Raw genomic sequence first — 18504 nt, forward strand, 5'->3', positions numbered from 1 at the left:
CAATGGGTAACTGCCCCTGTGTGGTTTTTTTTTTGGGGGGGGGGGGGGGTGCCGCACGCATGTTGTTTGGCTTCGCGTCCAACGTTTTGCGGCCACGTGCTGGGATCTTGTTTAGGAATGCAGCAAGGAGTTCCCAGCACGTGTGCGGTGAAACGTGGGACGTCGGTGCCAAACAGCACGCGGTATACAGCCCGAAAGCACAACGCGCCTGGACAAGCTGTATTGGACAGCACAACTGCTAAAATCTACACGGCAGCAACTTGCATTAATTTCATCCAAGTCGTATAAATCAGTAAACTTCTTAAATGGTACAATGTTGCATCTCTCGTGTTTAAAGTCTATCCCCTCCCCAGATAGTTCTTATAGAAATTGCATTGCATAGTTTGAATAGTACACATGCAAAATCAATGGTTGACTTACCTGATGGTTCAATGAATTGTCACGATTCAGGGTCGTGATTCCAATTCAAGAATTTATTTTATTTTTTAACATCGTTGCGAATGTAGCGGCCTCTCGTGTCTGGAGGTATGATGTGAACCCAACCTATTTTAGATTTTTGAACAAACATGATTTAATGCAGGTATCGTTTCTGTCAATAATCTATCGCTTTTATGATTTTGGAGGGGTTTTTTTCTCTCACTTTATTACAATTGTGTTATTTCCACCATGTCACAACAGTTTTATATTCACCTGATTATTCTCCTAAAATTGTACGATTTTAAAGTTCTATGATAATGTATGTACGTGCGCCTTGGTTTAAGAAAGGCGCCTTTAAAGAAGTAAACTTTTGATTTCATTTGAGAAGTCAATGATTCCATTCACATCGAGAACCCCTCCCCCCCCGAAAGAGATGTTTACACAACTTCTCCTAAAAAGTCCCCCAAGTGGCCGAGTTATGGTGTACGCAACAGGGGGACGAGCTTTCGCACAGATTCTGCTGTAAGATTATCTGCCCGCGTGACGAATCAAACCAATTAGTTTAAACTCCCTTTTCGCTGGAATTCAGGCAAATTAAAAGCAAACGAAAATGTGTTACGGTTTATTTTGTTGTTGTGCAGTTATCAGCGACCAGACCGAGACCATTCCCGTGCCACTCCTAATAACCCAGCTTAATCGCGCGTGGTTGCCCAGATTCACATTTTGGGATCTCTGCACTGCCAGCTCATCACTCCAATCCCCGAGCCTCTGAGCCGCCGCTTCTGAAGAATCTATATCAGTGGTATAAATCGTTGAATCCCTATAGCTTTTAAACCGTACCTCACACCACCTTCCAACATTGTATCTTCCTTGAAACTGTCTCGGTGATTCGCGCTGATTTATCAAAAACCGAACATGTCCGTCGATAATTCTTCCCTAAAAGGGGAGACAAAGATATATAATATGGAATGTTTTTGACAATTGCCCTTATTTATAGCACTTGTGCTCTGAGAAAGGGCTATTGGGCAAAAAACATTCCGTAATATATACTTTTTTCCTTTAATGGCAGCGTTATTGACAAATGTATTGAGTTGTCATTTGTGAATACGTACCACTGCCAACGTAGTATCACAAAAGATCGTGTTATTTAATGCATTTCTGTTTTAACGTTCTGATCTTTCACGATTCCATTCACATTTTCCACGTGCACGTTGTGTCTGCGCTAGTTGACTGTATCTTCTTCTTCCTTATTCTCAGCCCAATTCCTCATTCTCAGCCCAGTTCCTCATTCTCATTCCTGTTCATCATGACACAAGCTGAGTGGGTGTGCGTGACTTTGGGGTGTTATGCAGTTTCTCCGTGAAACAAAACGAAAATACCATTGTTCTGTTATGGGGATTTAAATGCTGCGTGGCAGTGTTGCGATTGCACATGTGCTATGAAGAAAGATGATTGACACTTATTGACGCTTAATTCCCCTTCACTGGCTACAGTGGCTGTCAGGAATAAGCGCAAACTGTAGTAGATCGTGGTTGGCAGGGCATGCTGCTTTCTTACATGTTATTCAAAATCAGAATGTGTATATTTAGACTAGAGGAGGAATCCGATGAGCTATGAAGCTTTTTTCACGAATGTCCAGTATGGGCGGGTCAGCAAGTTAGAACAACAAACAACACGAAAATACGATAGGAGTGCAAAATATAGAAAAATGCAAGCAAGTCACTAAATATAAATAAATACTACATTTATTACAGAAGTCCGATTTATCAAGCTTGGGCAAGGTAGAAAAAACAACACAAAAACAGGCCCAGACCACACCAAGATAACACACAGTCCCTCAAAAGAAAGGTTGACTACGTATGGTGCGAAAGAAGTTCAACTTATCATGGGATCTTTCTTGCCAGTATTCAAATACGCAGACATGATTCCTTGCGGAAGGTTCCCGTTTGGTGTTTTGACATCTTAACACCTGTTTTATTGCCAGAAAGGGTAAAACCAATTATTAAGCTCAACATACATACATCGCTACACAGGTGAGGATCAAAGTTACAAATTACATTAGAAAATGTGACTGTATCCGGCACTAACCTTCTGCTTCATGATATTCTTTGGAGGCAGATTTAAAATATTAATGGGCCTAAAGACAATAATTTAGAAGGATTCGTCCTTATGGCATTGTGGCCATGGTTAGCCAATCTGTGTAAGTATTCACTTTATTTATTATTATTTTATTGTTATTTTTCTATCTTCGTGACTTTACCGAAAGAACCATATAATATGCAACAACAACAAAAACACCTAAAAGTGGCATGTCCTTTTTCATACAAGTGTACGGACCAAAACAGTGCATCGCTCTCTTTGTTGGAGAGTTTCCAACCCCTTTTGGCAATCTCACGCTGGATGAAGTTCCCCCCATATACCACGTGAGCAATGAGAGACGTTTGGACGGCGGGTGACCACGCTTGCCGGTGCAAGGTGGCAAACGGAGGGGCGCGCAGGACTCTTACTTGCAGGCAATACTCGCCAAATGTGCAATATTCATCGGGCGTCTTCAACTGGCAGCCCGCGGGCCAGACGTGGACCACAACGATTCTTGGAGTGACCCTCCCCCCCCCCCAGGGGGGGGGGCTATAGCCCGCTGAGAGTCGTGGTACGCCAACACATCAAGAGATTAACGAGATGACAGGGAGATAAACAACAGGTTATGGTTGCCATCCGTCCAGGTTTCCCCGGGATTGTCCTCATTTTGAGGAACCTGTCCTAAGCTGGGAAATCTGTAATTTATAAAAAAAAAATTAAAGTCGCGGTTGTTATAAGTTGTGCAATAATACACCACTCAAGATCACAACATTTACAAGTAATCATCTCCTCTGGCAGGAATGCGAGATAGTATTCTCCCCATTATGTCCTGGTCGTCAACAGAGGGAGAGATGGGGAGGCTCAAGGCACGAGATAAACATGAGCGAGACGCCCATGTGACTTCATTGCATGTGTATATTCGGCATGTGACCTCACGAGGCTTGCCCACACACGCTAATTTTATGTTATCTGCTGGAAAATATAGTTGAGGATGCCTGCTATACGTGAATCAAGAGATTGTATCTTAATGTGGTGGATATCCGAAGCTCTTAAGTGTACACGTGTAGCCAGTACATACTTTGGTAAATACTGAGAAGACTTGTGGCTGGTTTATCAGAAATTGAACAAGATAATATGGATATAAAACTTTATTAAAGAACATACTTTGCAACATAGCGAATAACAACATTTAAGCAGCAATGCTAATTTAGCACATTTTAAAGCAGCTTTCAACGTGACACATCACATATTTCTTGTTAATCGTATTAAAAAGTATAACATATGTTGTTGAATTCAAAAGGTATTTTTTAAAAATTAAATACGATGTTTACAGGAGGCGAATAATATTTTGCCCCATTTATAAAAGTTAATCTTAAAATATTTTGTATTTCAATTAACTTTACTGAGAGACGTATGGCATTAGGTTCAATGTGGCAACAACATCATCCACGAAAATATTGTACCGTATAAGCATTAGAACACGTGCATACATTCAAGCAAACACACTTTATTGATACTGTACGGAGCTTATATGTACATCGATATTTTTGGAAAAGAGGCTGCAACGAAGCAAAGCGGCCAGGTAGTGCAGTGGTAGAGTGAGCAGCTCGCAATCGGAAGGTTTGCAAGTTGGAGGTTGACTCAACCCACAATCCTTCCGAGGTCGATAAAATTAGTACCACTTTGTTGTGGGAAAGGCGCCAGTGATTACCCTATGAATAACCTTGCCATCTGCGATATGAATGCAGAATTTTCACCACTGGCTCAATGCTGTAGACGGGAGATGAGCAGCACCATTAATTATCATATGAGCAAGATAACCACTAAATGTTTGACTTGACAATAAAATAGCAATGGAAATGTTTCGATATAAAATACTTTGCATAAATTAAAGCAATATAAGCAATTCACTTCGAAACAACACCGATTTGGATATTGGATCGTTTAAACACAGTGGAACAGAGTTTTGATTTTGCATATAATTTTTTCAAATTTGCAGTAAAAACATGTTTTCCTAAAACAAACATTTAAACACTTTAAAAATACAGAGATTAAACTAGTTTTATTGCATAAAAATCCACATTTGTTTCTGAAAACAAAGCGTAATATTGTACTGAAACGTTGTGCCGTTCTCAGGTGATATTTCCCCCAGATCGAATACCGAAAACAAGCAACCCCAAATCACACATAAAGGGATTTTAAATAGTAGGGTGCTTTTGCGAAACAAAAACTGTGCATTTATAGCTGTATATGGGCAATCATTTCAACCGGAGATGTCCGGGGCTGAGCTTTGGAAATTATTTCTCTGCCCCCTTCCTCCACACCACATCCCTGCCCGATGCTGCTGGGAATTTCGGGAGATGGGTCTGGTGAGTTGGGGTTTAGGGGGCCTCTAAAGAGATTCCATAAGAAGTTAAGCCCTGGTTTTTCACATGAATTAAAATGTCCCAATGTGATGTCAAGTTAATCCAAAGGTTTTTGAAGAAACATGTTATTTCTTTACACTTTTCAATGTAAAAAAAAAGTATGTTTACAGTATCATTGGTTTGTTTTCCATGCACAGTATAAACGAGCATAATATATTCAGTATCGATTTTATGTTGGAATTCTCTACAGTAATTTGCAAATTAACCGCGACATTCCTGCATTACACACCATTTCCAAAATGTCAAAAGTTGTCTTAAGCCAGGAGTAGGCAACCTCCTGCCTACGGCTTCATTTGCTACAGTCCACAACCACACGAGGCCAACCATTTTAAAACAGCCCTCAAATGATCTTTATCCATCACTGCAAGCATCTTAGCGGCATCAAATTGGGACTTGGGGGTGATCTTTTCGACATGGCAAACACTGTTTATAGATTTAGCACGTTCATTCGCGTCTGTCACTGCAAGGGCCTCTTTGTACAAGGTGGAAAAAAGCCCATTGTATTCGGCCCCCAGCGAAAAAAAATAATGTTCACCACTGCTGACTTTAGCTCACACCAATGCACGCGTATTAATCAAGCTCATACGATGCATAGACCCACTCTGCTCTGGCAGAGCTGCACCTGTAACAAGGTCAAAAGCAAACGGTTGGGTCTCTCCGGTCATGGCAGAGATACAGATGAGATGATCTTGTTGCACTTCGCCTTGTTTCGTGTCGGCTGAGAGAGCCACCTTGCAGCCCAAGATGATTGTCGACACCATGAATGCAATGCATATGAAGGTCATCACAAGTATGACGATCGCGTACGTCTTTTTACCACATAGAACATTACATTTTTCCACATTTATCGTTGCAGTTGTGACCTGTTGTTTGTCTTTTTTGTGACCTATTGTTTCTTCCTCAGAAGTAATATCATCGTCGCCAATGCCGTTAATGTATTCATTGTTTGCTTCAGTGGCCAGGTCATTGTTAGGACCCTCAATCGTAGAATTTATCGTAGCAGTTGTGACCTGTCGTTTGTCTTTTTTGTGACCTATTGTTTCTTCCTCAGAAATATTTTCGGTAATGTATTCATAGTTTGCTTCAGTGGGGTCGTCATTGTTAGGACCCTCAGTCATAGAATGTATTTTTAATTTGGTCAAAGATGTCTGGTTGCTAAAATGAATATTTCTAGCATCAACTTGGCCGTGCTTGCTCATCACCGGCTGCACGTGTTGATGTTGGTCATCGACGAAAGTCGTGGGTGTTGCGTTCTTCTTCACACTCACATTCGTGGTGCTTGCAGTCACATGAAGCCAAACGCCCCAAAAAATGGCAACTGCGTACATTTGATGCATATTCCTTAGAGGTGCGCCTGTTAAAACAAGTCACATTTAAAGCACGTGTTAGCATTGTGTAAAGAGACAATGTCTGTTCAAGCATGCAACACGGCAATCTTGGCATGCGACGATGCGTGAATTGATTTTAAATGGATTCTTACATTCACAATGCAAGCGTTAAAAAAAATGTGTGTGTGTAAAATTTTAGTATTTTATATTCGTCGTGTTGGATGGGTAGAGCGGTAGAGCAGTGGTTAGTGCACTGCACTATAAACCAGGCAGCCTGAGTTCGATTCCCGGCTACGGTTAACATCAGTGGCGAGTGATACTTGAACTGGTCCTGCCTTCCACCCACCTTCACCAACCCGCACTGCCCAGCATGGTGAAGTATGATCAAATACTGCCATGGGGAGGCATTCATCCAGCAGTGAACGAACAAAAGGATACAAATTTCGATTTAAAGCTTTCGTGACTGCAGGGATTCATCTTCTTGGTTCTTTCGGTAAAGTCACGTAGAAGGGAAGTAATAAAATAATAAAAATAAAACATAATAAAATAATTCTCACGACGTTTCGGCTACAACGCAAGCAGCCGTCTTCAGGTGAAGAATGAGACACTGCCAAGCTTGGCGCTTATATATAAGCTGGGTTGGAGGTGGAAGAAGAGCGCCTTAACAAATTCCTCTTGATATGCACATTCTTTTGTTAAGGCGCTCTTCTTCCACATCCAACCCAGCTTATATATAAGCTCCAAGCTTGGCAGTGTCTCATTCTTCACCTGAAGACGGCTGCTTGCGTTGTAGCCGAAACGTCGTGAGAATTATTTTATTATGTTTTATTTTTATTATTTTATTACTTCCCTTCTACGTGACTTTACCGAAAGAACCAAGAAAAAGGATACAAGTCATGATATAAAGATGTAAGTAATGGTAAGTTGTATGTGATTGGTTCACATCAAAGCAAGCCGCAGCGATAGCCACTTCACGCACCACAGCAAATAACAAATGATACTTTGATCAATTCGTGACTGCCAAATTGTGACCATTCGTAAAATCGTGATGGGGGGAGGAAACTGCGACATGCCTCTGTGAAACGTGAGACAGAGTGCAGGCCGTCATTGCTCTTTATGTCGAGAGGTTGCGAGGAGTATTGAATCATTGTCAAGAACGACGACGAACAACCCGTTTCTTGAGTCGGGTGTATCGATGAGGCAAGCTCGGTGGATCACACAGATTTGTGAGACTCACAACGCTCCTGTGCTGCGAGGTGGCTCGGAGTTGGCAGTACTGGACGAGCAAATGATTGTGGAATCTGCCTGTGCGTGCGTGTGAGTGTGCTGCCCTCATATCGCTGGGGTTCTCTTGAGTATGCGAGTTTTTCTCCCGCATATAAAACACTCTTTTCACAGATATTGAACAAATATCCCATTGCAGGACTCTACCTGGAAAAGAGTCTTGAGACTCAGTGAGGCTCTCTCTGTTAAATAGATTGTATCAATATTATTATTACTGCATACCAGGATGAGAAAATGTTAACAATCAATTGCATATTTTGACGATATTGCATTGGCAGTGCTTCACAAACACAAATACTCAACAACTTCAATCGTCAACACCGATGTTTCTTTCTAGGCAATGGTCCCTCTTCAAAGCACGCAACATGTATACAGGGACTCCTCTACTTACGAACGAGTTAGGTTCCGGAGGTCTGTTCGTAAGTCTATTTGTTCGTAATTCCAACTTTACTCGCATCGATTCCAAACGTTGCTACGGCATGCACACTAGATGCCACTGGTTCTTCACGCTCTGCAGATGTAGATGCCACTACCGCCAGTTGAACTTTCCAGAGTTGAACTTATGACTCTCGGTCCGAACAGGCAACTGGACATACAGACCAGATTTGTTCGTATCTCTGAAAGTTCATAAGTCAAATGTTCGTAAGTAGAGAAGTCCCTGTACAATGATTGTGCATGGTGGTGGTGGTGGTTGTTTGTGGAGAGCGGTAGTGTAGCGATTAGCGTGCTGCGCTACGAACCTGGCGACCCAGGTTCGATTCCTGCTCACGGCCAACACCAGTGACGATTATCTGAACCGGTCCTGGGCCTCCCCTAGGTCGACTCAGCCTCAAATTACTACCCAGTGCGATGTGTAAACATCGCCACTAGGGAGACAACGGCGGGTGGGCGTGGTGTTGGCCACCCACCCCCTCGTATTCCGTGCCGGCCTTCACAGGTACTCATTAACAGCACTAGCCCCAACAGTCTGTTACAGGCTATAAATGATCGATATTTGTCTTTGGTGGTACGCACCTGTATTCCAGTGGTACAGAGGTGGGGTAGTTGTATCACGAAGCAATCACCTTCCAGGACAGCACGCTGCGTGTAAAGAGATAGTAAAACATAGAGATTGCTGAACTGCGTGTGCAGAGTTTGCGGTGTCCAACTCCGTGTGTGTCCGAGCACTCACATGCAACATTTCTCAACAAGCAGCTGGCCAAGTATAGCAGGCAGTGGCGGATTAAGCTAGTGCGGGGCCTGTAGCATATGTGTCGTGAGTTCTACTGAGTCGCAGACGTCGTTCATTTTAGAGGCATCACATTTATTTGTAACACCGTGACACAAAGGGGTAACTGCCCCTTCACCAGACACAGCCTAAGGTGGTGACCACCCAGCTAACTACAATATATAGAGGAGTTACTGCTACGAAGGGTCGGGCCCTCACTCGGGTCCGCGATCACGTGTTTGCCTCGTAGGACGTAGAGCTTCCAGCTTGAGACGTAGAGCTTCCAGCTTGTAGAATGCAGCTCTCCCCGTCCCTCTCAGGGACCCGCCTTATATCCCCCCACGGGTCGGGGCCGCTCCGCCCCTGGGCCCGCCCACCTTCTGGAGCCTTCTAGCTCCCCCTCGATCCCTCTCGAGAGCTCTCCCCGGACACGTGATCACCCCCTAGTCCCCCCACCTGGGGGCCTCTCTGTGGACACTCCAGATCACGTGTCTGCAGGGTCAACCAGAGTGTCATGGCCCTGGGCAACCCTGTCCTTGGGCTGACACTCTCCCGCTCCCCCTCGTGGGAGCCCGCACTACACGCCATGCGTGGTGCCCGCGTTATCCCAGCGCTCAACAAGCCCCGCGAGGGCTGGTACTACACCCGCCACGGGGTGTACGCGATGACGGTGCATCGCACGCCACGGCCCTTTTGGGCCGGCACCATACAGTGACATCCCCGATGTCACTACATATGTTATAAAGGGGCCCTAAATAACAAAAACGTATATATTAAAACAAAAATGTTTTACTTGCATAGTGAAGTAATTGGATTTGTTCATTTGCTATACAGCCAGACAATACAACAAATCGCTCACCTTAAACGCCCAGTTCATAAAAGTTGAAGGCAGTATAGTACTATAGGAATAGAGCAAGTGCAGAATCGCTGAACCGTAGCATATGTAGCTACTTTGGCTACGTGGATAATCCAGGCACTGATCGCAAGTGAAATATGGTCGTGATAAGAGTGGGCAAATAAAAACAGTACTTTGCACTATAATGCATTGTAGAATTGGAGTTAAAACGATTATGATGACTCATTTACCTTATTTTTATCCTGAATAAAATATATCCTGGAACATGGTTTGGTTCGTGCACTGTGCTACAATCTTAGCGACCTGCGTTTGATTCCCATTCACGGCTAATATCCGTGATGGACTGATGGGTGATATATGGACAGGTCCTGGGTCACATGCCCCATCTATTACCAACCCACACTGATCAGTGCAATTAAGTATGAAGAAGACGATCAAGCAGTAGACTGAGAAACAGTTATACATTATTATTATTTTGACAATTACAGTTCCGTATATTTCTTGTTAATTTTTATACAAATAACTCTCGTGAGGAAACACCATTCTGTGATCAATTCCAACTTGTATGACGACAACCACAAGACGACGACAACAATTTACAAAAACAGCAACCACGGCCACAACAATTGACTGCGGCCACAAATGGGACCACAATCAAAGCAGTGGCAACTACTACAAAACCGCCACAACAACAATGCGGCAATCGGCAATAGCCACCAACACGAGAACAAATAACAACAGCAAGCAAAAACACACGTGGGTCTTTACCAGGTGAGGCTCAGTATTTTCAGAAATATAGACGTGGAAAGATCGACAGACGAACGCTCCGTGCCGTTCAGTGGTCGATCCAGTCCCCATCCCCCCCCCCCCAAAACCTCTCCTCTCTATCCGATCATAGCGCAAGTAGGGAAGACAGCCATCAATGCCCCCAAATCACCAGGCGCCCCTCAACTCCCCTCTCGGTTGCGTTATGCGCAGTTGGGATTTTGTTATTCGGCGTGTCGCGAATATCGAGGAAGTTGCAAAGTGAGAGGCATGGAATGAAAAGTTGGGCGAGAAGCACTGAAACAATGCATGACATCAACAAGGACTACCTCATAGATGTCAACCCGTTATGAGTGCCTATCTTATTACAGACCAATTCAGACACCTTATTGGTCACCCCGTGCCCCTTATAAACCTCAACGTTCATCCTGCAAAGTCCCATCACAAGGGAGAAACACAAACAAATAGACAAATTTATGTTGCCCGTTTTCAAACGGCTGTACGCCGAATCGACCTGCAAAACTAAATTTCCCTGTACAAGAATACGGATAAACCGTATGGGTTGACACGGTATGCGACCACAACAGCAACAATCATCACCGCGACTACAGTACCTGCAAGGTAAGGTAAAAGGTAAAAACAACGAGCATACCTTTACCCTACCTTTTACCTTACCACAATACAATCACTCTACCCTTACCTTTGACCCTTTAGCAAGGTAAGGTAAAAGGTCAAAAGCAACGAGCCTACCTTTTACCCTTACCCCATACAAATTACCCGATTACAGGGTAATTACTGGGGTACTACACATGAAAAAGGTTTATAGCAGGTAAATGCTAGGTAGAGTGCTTTATTCATATAGAATAGTCTTGATGATTCCAATTTTAAATGGAGGCCATGGACTGCGCCACGGAGCTTTTAGCGAGCGCTAAACATGGTATTTACTTGGCAATACTTTGCGCTACCTTTACCCTACCGGGTAATTCTTCCACGCTACCTTTACCCTACCCTTTACCTTACTCTTGGCATGTCGTCACCTTTACCCTAAAAGGCGTACATCACAAAGAAACGCATTATCAGAGTAATGAGGGCTCGGGGTGAGCATCTACATCATGGGACCTAATTTCCCATGATGTATTCATAGTTGTAAACAAAAAAAAACATTCCAACAAACGCCAATTAAATTACACTACTCTAATAACAATTTCAGCATTTTACAAATGCTTGTTTTTTTAAATTCGATTAATAGGGTGGAAATAATGTTCAGCCCACTGTCAATCCACTGCTGGACGAATGAAGACCTCCCCAGACCTTTCGGTCATGAGTGTTGTATGACCACGCTTCAGCACGTTGCTGGTGAGTGGTGAAACGGGAGGGGAACCCAGGACCAACACTCAGATATCGCTCAACACAAGCTGCTGCTGCTGTTGTTATAACTGTGGCCTGCAGGAATCAAACCGCGTCCATAGTGCAGGACACCGACCACAGCATCACCTTCTCAACGCGTCCGATCCACCCCTGTTTGAGACCGCACACGTGTGTTCGTTACAATGTCCATGTGGCAAGCACTTACCTTGTAAGCTTCAATCTGCTTTTTTTTTACTTGAGTGGGTAACCCGCAAATATAAGACCCAAGTACGTTCGGTTAAAAGAAGAATGTGGAGCGGTGCAGCTTAAACAGGCGAGCATCCACATGCGAATATTGAGCGTTCTTCCGCGGAGTAGCGATTTATAGCAAAAAACCACGAAGGCAGCCGCAGGAAGTTGCGTCCGTATGTAGAGCGCGCGCGTGTTTCCATACGTTGGTTCAATGCACGACATTTGCTAAATATCATATAGTGACTGATATTTAAAGTGTTATTTTCTGCCTCGTTTTACATTACTTTTTCACATATACAGTGCTGTGTAACAAAAAAGCTAGCAATACTCATCTCTAACTACCAGTTTTTTCAGACGTTCACACATGCTACCGTTTCGTACATGTCTGTATACCTCAATCCCCCATTGAGTCGGATATGCGACGTTGTATTGATGTTATACTGATATATTTATTGTAATACAACGCAAGTGTTAAAATGTGAGTGATATTACATGCTCTTAGGTTTTTCGGTAAAGTCACGTAGGTAAAAATAATAATAATAATAATAAAATAAATAATAAACAATAGCATTAATAATAAAATAAATAAAATACTAATTTTAATAAATTAAATTAAATAATTGTATTTCTATTATTATTTCTATTATTTTTATTATTTGTTTTTATTATTTATTTTTATTTTTACCTACGTGACTTTACCGAAAAAACCTAAGAGTATGAATCCTTGCAGTCATGAAAGCTTCAAATCTAGAATTGATATTACAGGGATTGTGCTTAAAAGGACAGCGCAATCACACTGATTTTACACCACCCATCACTTTAATATCGCGCCAAAGGAATTACGAGATGGGTACAATTATTGGTTGCACAAACGTGGCCCGTTTAACGTCAGACACGTGATCTACAGTATAAGTGCTCTAAATAAGCCTGAATAAGAAAATGCTCATGAAGTGATTATTGGAAAATAAAATGACCCTTTAATAGCAAGATTACTCAGCACGAATAGTGTTACTAACTGCAGGTGACCGATTTAAATGGGCAAATAATACAGATTTATCTAACAACAATTTCTCAATGCCAATTGCTTCTCCTAAACAGATACAGACGTACAATATTTTAATAGCAATGCGTAAGTGAAACAGTACGCTACAAACGTTTTGGCAAATGTTTTCGAATAATCCATGGTTATTCACTCTGGGACTTAAGCGGACTTAGGAGATGACATGGTCCATTAAACCCCACGGACCACCCACACAACTAACTTTCATATGACCCCATGGGCAGTTTAGCATGTAAAAAAAAAGTACACAAGATTTTATTGATTCGGCAATTTTACTGTACGAAACGCATCCCTTTGCATTACAATGCTTCGATGCATAAGTGCGCACTCCATGTCTTTCCGACATGCGTTGTTGTCCCTGCATTCAAGGTTTCCAATTCCTTAATTTAATTTCATGGGACCCTTGCCTCTGTGTCCAAGGTTTCCCATGGCTTAAATCACTCTCAATCTGCTGAACGGTGTGAAGGACGCGCATTACCTTTCAGAGCAGACTGACCTTCGGTGTGGTTGTTAAACTCAAACGTGTATCCTGATAAATCCAGTGCTCCACATTATACTACAGCACACCTCACAGCATAATCCAGCTCAGTTCTATTTGGCAGTATGATGGAAATGGCTGGTACTAAGCCATTCATGGCCAAATATTGCCACTCACATAACATAAATATGCAAGTGGTGACATATTTCAAGGCCATATCCTTAATACACCCATCAAACACCAATGTCATACTGGCAACAAGATGAAAAATAGAGGAATAAGCTTCATGGAGAACACAATTTTCTTCACAACTGACTGGTGGGATTTTAGCCTTTACTGCACATTGCAACGAGAAGAATTGTCCCATGTTGTCATTTGTCATGCAACAATATCCATGGCCATAATGTCATTACAGATTGTGTAGAGAATGATAACTTCTTAACAGTTTGTGAAGAGAATTGGCTCCTTTCAAATGTGCAATTTTATTTAATCCGAAGTTAATGTTATACTATAAGTTGACTTCAACTTCTAAAGGGTAGACGCTGGAAAATGAACTTTAGCAGTCAACATAACCTTTCAATGGAAAATGTTCAGTTCTGTTTGCTTTATGACAGTAAGTTATGACCACGCAAGTGCAGATTGTGAGTGTCAATGTTTCACAATGAGAAATGTACAGCATTGGTCAGTTATTTAACAGAATGATTACTTATTTAAACGTAATAACATGCATGCTATTAGCAAGGAACAGTAATGGAATTAAGTGTGATCTTAAGTGTTAAATGTTTAACATTGCTACATATCAGCCAACCGCAACTACAATTCTGAGAATACAGTGTGATGCGGTTGAGAATGTATTTCCCCCTTTTGCAAGCTTAGCATTGCCAATTTAAAAATTTGCGAAACAATTTTTTTTCAGATTTAACATAGAAATTATTTTAATGCAGCTGCCATAAAATGGAGACACCATTTGGTCCGTTTCTAAAGCACCCTGATTAACTTCACTTAAGCTGTGTCACATTTTCACCCACGAGCTGATAATTGTGTATTGTTTGTATTTGGTAAATGCTCAGCTAATACGTTGTCCTCAGAGCCGTCGTTTGTGACGATTGCATTCTTCAGAGTGGGAAAAAATACACGCGGCAACTTCGTCGTAGCTGTCGGTCGAACTCATCACAGCAGCCCGACTCACAACCTCCTCAATCCTCCTGCTCTCAACACAAAGGAGCAGGACCACCGTCACTGCTAGGCGTCGTGTCTCCCGTAGCAGTCCCCCCCCTCCGTCTGGAACACAGCCATCACCTCTCTATTTGCGCGTTTGGCTACGTACGGTGCGAAAGAAGTTCAACGTACAGTACATCGTCGTCGTCTTCCCTCTGCCACCCATTCCCAACAGCAGCAGCAGCATTCCATCTGTACGCCCACGTTGGAGAGACACTCCAAAAGCCCGTACCGATGTATCGTGGCTTTCAAGAGGCACTGCATTGATGGGCTCCGTGCTATTAAAGTTACCGGTCATTCATGTCTGTGAAATATCGTAGCGCGTTACAAATTACGTTGGTTTAATTGCTCTGCAGTGACGTCAAAACGCAAGGATACCACGTTGCTGCAATTCAATTACATTAATTATTCGTGAAGTAATTTAAAAGAACACAAACCAGTTCATTTTCTCTATTTTTCAACGTAAGTTGAAAAATACGCCTGTGCTGCACTTTAATCAACGTATTAATTCTAGATTTGAAGTTTTCGTGACTGCAAGGATTCATACTCTTTGTTTTTTTCGGTAAAGTCACGTAGGTAAAAAAAATAAATTAAATCACGACGTTTCGGGCGCAAGGACGCTTGTGTTGCGCCCGAAACGTCGTGATTTGATTTATTTAAAATGTTTACCTACGTGACTTTACCGAAAAAACCAAAGAGTAATCGACGTATTATCAATTAATATTACGTCACGCATCGAATCACGTGTATAGGAATTTGCTTTTTAATTCATATTCCGTATAGTACTTTCTGTTGTATGTAATGGGATCACCTGACCCTTGCAACAACTCGAGCCCACGACATTCACCAAAATAAAAAAACGGATTCTGGACAACTCAAAATGCCTACCCGATCGCTTTCCTTGAACAGTTGGCGACTCAGTCTTGTTCTGTCAAGGGAGAAATATCAACGAGAGTTTCACAAGAGAAATATCAAGAAGAGCATACTGCGGCCCATTCTTTGCATTGCCCTATCTTTAAGAGTCACGAGAAAGGAGAATGGTAATGGTTAATTAATTTGGAATGAATATCGGTCCAATCACATTCCACCTACACATAGAAAAGGAGTGGGCGCTCTGACACTATATCTTTGTGGAAACTGGCAATTTGCCAGGTTAGCAGCTCACAAGCTGGGAGAGGGCAAATGGTGCCACCAATACAGTGTGATACAGCCTACAAATGGACAAGTCTTACGCGAAATGTGAGACTTGAGGATTTTAGTTCAGACGATTTACGCCTGTTGTAATGGCACTCAGCCAAAAACACGACACTCCTCCATTTGACATTCCTAACGCATTCAGCTAAATTGGTCCATTATACTATTAACTATGCCCTGCTGTTTTTATGGTAAACAGATATAAGTGTCTAGCTGTGTTCAAATAAAAGCATATTGTGTTATTTAATTGTTGAGGGGTTTTTGTCAACAACAGATCTTTAAATATCACGTTAATTGGAAGCCACATTTTTGAAGTAATAACACAGCAGCGGTGGTGTGCTTTTTTTTAAAGAAAGAGACATAACTGCGCTCTGTAAATAGGAGTTTAACATGTATTGCTGGACGATCAATTGAGTGTGAGAACTGTTTGATAAGGGTCAAGTTGGTGGCGGTGGTTTCCTGTGAACTGCAGACTTTTCCGTAAACCCTTGTCCAATGCGACCACGAAACTTATTTATTTTAAATCCCCCCCCCCCCCCACATCATGATTCATGCATTGTGAGTCAAAATGGAACACGACAGAATCCAAAATACCGTGTCTTATGAAATAAAAACTGTGACCGGTACAAAATAGAAATTTTTTATGATGAAAATATCAGAACGTATTCAGAATACCATGTTTACTTTCGCCGTGTGCGTGCGCATGTTCATTGAAATGTAACGTGCCGAATTTTATAAGCGAAATATTTCGACAAAAAAAATAAAAGCACATTTTAAAACCGTGTTAGTGTTACACATAGCAAGCTCCAAAGTGCAGAGTGCCAAATGTGTTGCATCTCAGAAGCTGAACATTTCACAACAGTACATGCTCTCAATCATTTTGAGATGCAGGCAATTTTCTTTGGTAAACAATTCGGTGGACTTCATTGAAAGCTCATTTCTGTAGATTGAAAACTCTTTTCTTTTAAACTTATTTTTGTGTATAGTTTGTTGTCCTTCCATCACATCTCCGATTTGCAGGGTTAGCTACGTACGATGCGGAAGACGTTCAACACACATCCATACATATTAATATGTTTCAGCTAAAATAGAGGCGATCGTATTGTCATGTCAGTCGATCCAAATGCCAAAAAGCCAGGCTATTTAATGACACCGCATAAACCAAACCCAACAACGTCTGTCGTTTGTGGGCAAAAAAACAGTCTGAAACAGAAATCAACTGTTTTTTTCCGTGTTTAGTCTGGGTAACCTTGGAGCTTTTATCAGATTGAAGGTCAACGTTTTTTGTTTTTACAAATTGTATATTTAAAGAATAATTTCTGTTGCAATATATTTCATATTTATCACGGCTGGCTACATACGGTGCGAAAGAAGTTCGTGTTAAAAAAAGTTAATAATTTGGTTTACAACAGTGTTCTGTCCAGGGTTAGTGTGCAGTATTAATAAAAGGGAATGACTACATACATATTGAGGATGTCAAAACACATTGACACATTAGTAACATCCATGCTCAGGCTCCGATACATCGATGTTTGACCCCTCTGATAGCATTAAAACACCGATGATGTATTCATTTCGATGTGGTGTTTTTCACGCCTGAAAATTAAGCCGAAACATGTTTTGAGCTCCTTGATGGACAAAAAAAAACTGGTTTCTCTCCAAACGTCGTTGGCAGATGCATATGTAGTGGGTACAAATGGAGAGAGAGACTTTTCTGGAGTCAACACGTTTATTATAACAATAACAAACGCCCTAACAGAAAGGGGTATCTGCCCATTCCACCAGGTAACCTGAGGAGGTAGTCCCTCCAGGCTAACGAGCCCTAACACAACTGGGGAGGCTATCGGAGACCGGACCCCGACTCGAGTCTGGGTCTTGTCTTCAGGGCTTCTCTTCAGGGTGTCAGCCATCACATTAGGGGTTAGTTAATTAAATGTTTGACCAAATATAACAGGCTAATTTTTAAGTTGATCATTTTGTATGGCCCGCGAATGATGTTATAAATATCCAAATGGCCCTTGGCAGAAAAAAGGTTCCCCACCCCTGTTTAACACTTGAAAACATATCATGATGATTGTCAAGGAGGCCCCAACTCGTATCTTTGGCCACTAGAGGGGGCCAGGGAACCCCAAGCCCCCACGCTCGTCACGCTCCTGCATTAGGTCAACTCTTGACAGACGCCTGTGATCAAAGCAAGTTCTGAAGATGCCAAGTCAGAAATTAATATCTGGTACAAAATATGTATCACCGAAGCTATCAGCAGAAGGTGTGTACAGGATTAACTGCACGTGTGGTCAATGTTATGTTGGGCAAACAGGACGAATGATCAGTCACAAGACTAAAATAACATCAGAGAAATATTAAATTCTCCCAAATGCAACTGTCAGCAGTAGCAGAAACACGCGTGCCAACAAGGACACTCAATTGATTTTGATATTGTTGAAGTTCTACTCCTGGCAAAGACTAATTACAGAATCTATCGAAATTTAAAGAAATAAAAACGCTCTATGGGTCTTTCTATCGATGTGACTTTACCGAAAGACCCACGAAAGCTTTAGGTTAAATAAAAATTACTTTCGCCGTTTGGATAGCT

General features: G+C 42.0%; 1 long non-coding RNA gene across 1 annotated transcript; it reads right to left on the reverse strand.

Annotated features, from left to right (window-relative positions):
* Positions 1-3629: 3629 nt before the first annotated feature.
* On the reverse strand, positions 3630-12104 carry LOC144719473 (uncharacterized). Its single transcript, XR_013585600.1, has 3 exons — positions 11936-12104; positions 8549-8614; positions 3630-6276 (listed from the first exon to the last, which is right to left on the reverse strand). It is a non-coding gene; the product is annotated as an uncharacterized LOC144719473 (long non-coding RNA).
* Positions 12105-18504: the final 6400 nt, after the last annotated feature.

This window comes from Lampetra planeri, chromosome 6 (genome assembly GCF_965212315.1).
Source record: "Lampetra planeri chromosome 6, kcLamPlan1.2.h2, whole genome shotgun sequence".
Lineage (NCBI taxonomy): Eukaryota > Metazoa > Chordata > Hyperoartia > Petromyzontiformes > Petromyzontidae > Lampetra > Lampetra planeri.